The sequence below is a fragment of the Schistocerca piceifrons genome, chromosome 1 (assembly GCF_021461385.2).
Source record: "Schistocerca piceifrons isolate TAMUIC-IGC-003096 chromosome 1, iqSchPice1.1, whole genome shotgun sequence".
Taxonomy (NCBI): domain Eukaryota; kingdom Metazoa; phylum Arthropoda; class Insecta; order Orthoptera; family Acrididae; genus Schistocerca; species Schistocerca piceifrons.
The window spans coordinates 1,023,971,735-1,023,977,664 of NC_060138.1; positions in this window are offsets into that span (position 1 = coordinate 1,023,971,735).

Genomic DNA, 5,930 nt, shown 5'->3' on the forward strand with positions numbered 1-5,930 from the left:
CATCTTCCCTTGTGCAGCCTTTCACAGATCTCAGGAACTTCATTTCTGATGTTCGAAATCGTCTTAGCTCTTTTGATCTTAATGTCCAACAATGTGCTCTGTATAGTACTGTGGGTAGTGCCATGATTTTATAAAATTTCATTTGGATTTCTCTTCTCGTTTTACCATTTACGTCCTTATCGTGCAAGTATGTGTTGATAGGTTTCAATTTTCTTCGACAAAAGTTATGTGGTATCCTAGGTAAGGGAAATGGAGTACCAATTCTGTAATTTTGTTGCTGGTTATTATCTCAGTTCCTATGGAGTATTTTCCTAACAAGGCCACATTTTTTGTTTTTGTTGTTGATGCTTTCTGGTTGTAATTTAATCTTAAGTTAAGTCACATTCTAGATACGGGAAATGGAGCACCAGTTTTATTATGTTAGTGATGATTATCTTAGTTCGTGTGGAGTCTTTTCCTAACAAGGCCATAGTTTTTGTTTTTGTTGTTGATAACTTCTAGCTGTCATTTAAGATAATATGGTTTAATCTGCATATCGCTATTTGTAATTTGTTTCCACTGTCCGGCAGGATTACCTGGTCGTCGAAAAAAGCAGTGTACTTAGAAATTTATGTCTCAATTTTTGTACCTTAAGGTATTTTGTGCCCCATCCGTTCCCTGACCAGACCATCGATGTAAATGTTGAACAGTTTTGGTGACGTACCACAGCCTCGCCTTAACTACCTGGCTAACCTCTGTTTCTGGTGTCAGCTCTTCTCCCGTATCTATTCTTATTTGTGTTTTTATATAGATCTTGGCATACTTTTATTAGGTGCCTGGGGAAATCTCTTTTCTTCACTACGACCAGAGCTTTTTTTCTGTGGATGCTAATGCTTTTTCACAGTCGACGAGTGCTAGGTGTGTTTCATATTGAATTCTCGTTTTTTTTGTATGGTTTTTTTTTCGGGCTAAACACTCCTTCTTTTAAGAAGCCTGTTTTCTGTTTTAATAAAACTGAATTAGAGATGCTTCGAATCTTTTCATTTATTATTTTTGTACGTATTTTATAAGAACCATTCAGAAATCTGATTCCCTTGTAATTTGTTGTGTTAATTATTGATAATGAATGAAATATTGTCTAAGAGTTTCTGCAAAAGTTCAAACATTTTTAAAATATTTCTTATTACAACTGAGACTGGAATAGTAAATATTTTTAAAAAATATATTAATTCTGTCTCCTTATTCAAACCATGAAATAGCTCTAGCGCATTGCCATTCGTCTGTTGTTTCACATGTATGCCAACATTCGTTACAGAGATGGAGCATTCAGAATTCTAGAAATGTTCCACCATATTTTATCAGTTCTGACAAGTGAGTTAATTCTATATAATCCAGCGTTTTTTTTTTTTTTTTTTTTCTTTTTGTTCTCCTTACAATAGTTCATCTAGTTTTCTGAAGGAATGTTATTTATATTTGTAGTATCTTTGTCTGGTTTTTTAGCTGTCTGATTAGTTTATATGATGTTTCTTGCCTACCATGAAGGCCATGTTCAACTCTGCTTACAAATGTATCACTTGAAGGTCTGTCTGCTTGTCTTACAAAATTTTGGTTTCATTTATGATTTTCTTATACTTTTCTTTAGTTTTCTCTGTCTGTTTATGCAAGAACTCCCTATACGATTTATTTTTACTCTCTGTAGCTTCTTCTATCTCTTTGCTGCAAATGATGGCGAAGTAGGAAGCAAAATTTGAAGAAGTAGATCACTGGCAAGGATTGTGGAAGTTAAGCAGAGTCAGGTTAGAGAGGAGGGATTGGAACGGGAAATAAGGTGCAGCAAAATTCTGGGAGGCTAAAGGAGCATTGAAAACAGGATAAAGAGGAGTTGTTAGATCAGTAAAGTGGCGTCGCTACGACTGGTGAGGTTGAACACATTAGGGAGAAAGAGAGAAAATGGAACAGTGATCCAGAGATTGGAACAGAATCTGGAAACACTAAATCTGAGCACGAGAGAAGAGAATTTAGGTTTGAACAGTGAAACTGGCGAAGTTTCTGAGCATGTGGAAGAATCGGTGAATGCAGATCTGATGCAACAAGGTCTATTCCCCGTAGAAGATACTAAAGAAGTGAGGTTCTACTGAAATTTAAGCAGAGATAAAAATTAACTGGCACCAGAAAGAAAATGCACGTGAATTACACAAAAGGCTTGCATGTGTGGAAAGAAAACTTTTTCGAGTTGGTAGGTCTGGAGAAGCCCTTCATGATCACAATAGCTCTGACGATGGTGAATATGTTTCTGGTAATGAAAATGGACTTAAGTATATTTCAAATCATTACTACGCAACAGGTTACCTAGATTATGTTAATAGATCAACACCCCAACAAGAAATGGGTGAATTTGACTACAAATTGCAAATATTTTTTTGTCTGTAAAAAAGTTAGAATTTTTTAGAATGAGACAGTTTGTTCATGAGTGTACATCATATCGAGATTTCTGACAAGTGTTTCACTCGACCTGTTTGTATAATGTGGCACAGGACTGCGTGAACAATAGAATAATCATATTCTGCAGTTAAAATCAAACAGAATTTTTGAGCCCTGCAACGTTTTTCGTTAATGTGGTTCAGAAAAGCTAGTCCCTGTGCAACCTATACAGTCGGGTGGTATTAATCCGCACGCATCTGTCTCGCTAAAGTCTCTGTACAATTGAGACTCATAATTTTGGTGGGTAGATGCAAAGATAGTCGGGAGATATTCCAAAGCTTTTTACAGGAACTTGAATATGACATTGCAGAGGCTCCTCAGCGAAATGGACCATGTGAATTCAGCGAATATGTTCCACTGGCGCAACTCAAAGCTAACGGGTAGCCATAGTGACACGTCCTGAGTTCGTGAACGTTATGGAAATAGACATCGAGTATAGCAATAAAAATCTTGCGAAATAATGGATATGATCAAAGAAAAAACAGGAGGAAGAAATAACAGAGGAGGCTGGAACAGGCAAGGACATCATAATGATGGACAATGTGGTCAAAGTCATCGAGGAAATGAAAGAATAAACCCCCTCGCAAATCATAGACATTGGATCAGCTTATCCGCCCAATAATAAAGTGGACAGCAGAGACAAGAGGTAGCAGTGGAAGAGAAAGAACAGAACGATGTGGAAGCTGTCAGAACATACGACGTGAATTATATTGGTATGAGGTATGGGATCCATGTTTGCTAGATACAGCAGCTTTAATCAGTTACTGGAAAAACTGGCAGCGAAAGAATGGTCAATAAAACCTAAGCAGGAAAAGAGTACACATGAACTACATAGTCACCTACTAAAACTATTACACTAAAGCGCCAAAGAAACGGGTATAAGCACGGGTATTCAAATACAGAGACATGTTGACAGGCAGAATACGGCGCTACGGTCGGCAACGCCTATGTACAAAGTGTCTGGCTCAGTTGTTAGATCGGTTACTGCTGTTGCAATAGCAGGTTATCAAGATTTAAATTACTTTGAACGAAGTGTTACAGTCGGCGCACGAGCGACGGGACACAACATTCCCGAGGTAGCAATGAAATGGCCATTTTCCTGTACGACCATTTCACAAGTGTACGTGGATATCAGGAATCCGATAAAGTATCAAATATCCGACATCGCTGCAGCCGGAAAAAGATTCTGCAAGAATCGGACCAACGACGACAGAAGAGAATCGTTCAACGTGACAGAAGTGCAACCCTTCCACAAATTGCTGCAGATTTTAATGCTGGACCATCAACAAGTGTCAGCGTGTGAACCATTCAACGAAACATCATCAATATGGGTTTTCGGAGCCGAAGGCCCACTCGTGTACACCTTGATGACTGCACGACACAAAGTTTTACGCCTTGCCTGGACCCGTCAACACCGATATTGGACTGTTCATGACTGGAAACATGTTGCCTGGTCGCACGAATCTCTTTTTAAATTGTACCGAGCGGATGAACGTGTACGGGTATGAAGACAACCTCATGAACCCACGGACCCTGCATGTCAGCAGGGGACCGTTCAAGCTGGTGGAGGCTCTGTAATGGTGTGCACCTGGAATGATATGGGAACCCTGATACGTCTAGATACTACAGTGACAGGTGACATAAACTTAAGCATCCTGTCTGATCACCTGCATCATTTCATGTCCATTGTACATTCCGACGAACTAGAGCAATTATAGCAGGACAATACGACACCCAACTCATCCAGAATTGCTACAGAGTGGCTTCTGGAACACTCTTCTGTGTTGAAACACTTCCGCTGGCCACCAAGCTCCCCAGACATGAATTTCATTGAGCATATCTGAGATGCCGTGCAACATGCTGTTCTTACGGATTTGTGGACATCCCTGTAGGATTCATGGTGTCAGTTCCCTCCTCAGCACTACTTTAGACATTAGCCAAGTCATGCCACGTCGTGTTGCGGCACTTCTGCGTGTTCGCATGGGCCCTACGCGATATTAGGCAGGTGTACCAGTTTCTTTGGCTCTTCAGCGTGTAAGGATTTCGTTCTGCCAAAGTACTGTACTTAACGGAGATATCATCAACCGTCAGTCTCAATCCAGTTGAGAAAATCGAACCACAGACACTGAGGAAAAGATTCGAATATATAAAAATGTTCGATACAAAAGCTCAGAAGATCTGAGTTTCTTTGCGCGGAAAATTCTCGAACATTTACTCATTATCAGCTAAAAAAATATTCCATATCATAAATGGAACATGAAAAATCATTGTTCGTTCACTAGGTGACAACCAAATATTAGCTGCTGAGATGATATAAATTATCTTCGCTTATAGTGCACATTTACATGATTATTGAAAATATGTAACATGACAAAAACAATTTATGTACACACTCGAATGTAACAGAGACGCTATTTTCTCAGTTTTGGGAGGTTTTTATAGTTAGGGGGAGCTTATTGATATTCGCGAATATTCATTTTAGATTTATAAGAAAGGCGTCGCAAAGGTGGCATAGGTCCATAGCAGAAGAAGTTCTGGCTGATTGTGTAATAAACTGCTGGGAAGAAGTTTCAGAAGAACACGCAGAAGAGTCAGAATTTGGAGGAGAGTCTGAGGTAGATAATGTAGTTACTACCTCTACCGTTTCAAACACTACTACTGTAACTGGTAGTAGTCTAGAGGACCTGTGGATCAAACGTCTAGTACACATTCAGCAGGTGGCGTAGACTGTTTGCCTGTGCTTGAGGAAGCACTTTAAAGAAGTTGTGCAACTGACTCCGTTGTTGAAGTGCCTGCAAATGGAGATTTATATGCATGATGTAAAGTTGGTTGTGTACCTTTTTACTGTGGGATTTGTCTTCCTCCTGAGGATATAAGTGTACTAGCATAAGTTGTCATTGATACACTACTGGCCATTAAAATTGCTACACCAGGAAGAAATGCAGATCACAAACGGGTATTCATTGGACAAATATATTATACTAGAACTGACATTTGATTACATTTTCACGCAATTTGGGTGCATAGATCCTGAGAAATCAGTACCCAGAACAACCACCTCTGGCCGTAATAACGGCCTTGATACGTCTGGGCATCGAGTCAAACAGAGCTTGGATGGCGTGTACAGGTACAGCTGCCCATGCAGCTTCAACACGATACCACAGTTCATCAAGAGTAGTGACTGGCGTATTGTGACGAGCCAGTTGCTCGGCCACCATTGAACAGACGTTTTCAGTTGGTGAGAGATCTGGAGAATGTGCTGGCCAGGGCAGCAGTCGAACATTTTCTGTATCCAGAAAGGCCCGTACAGGACCTGCAACATGCGGTCGTGCATTATCCTGCTGAAATGTAGGGTTTCGCAGGGATCGAATGAAGTTTAGAGGCACGGGTCGTAACACATCTGAAATGTAACGTCCACTGTTCAAAGTGCCGTCAATGCGAACAAGAGGTGACCGAGACGTGTAACCAAT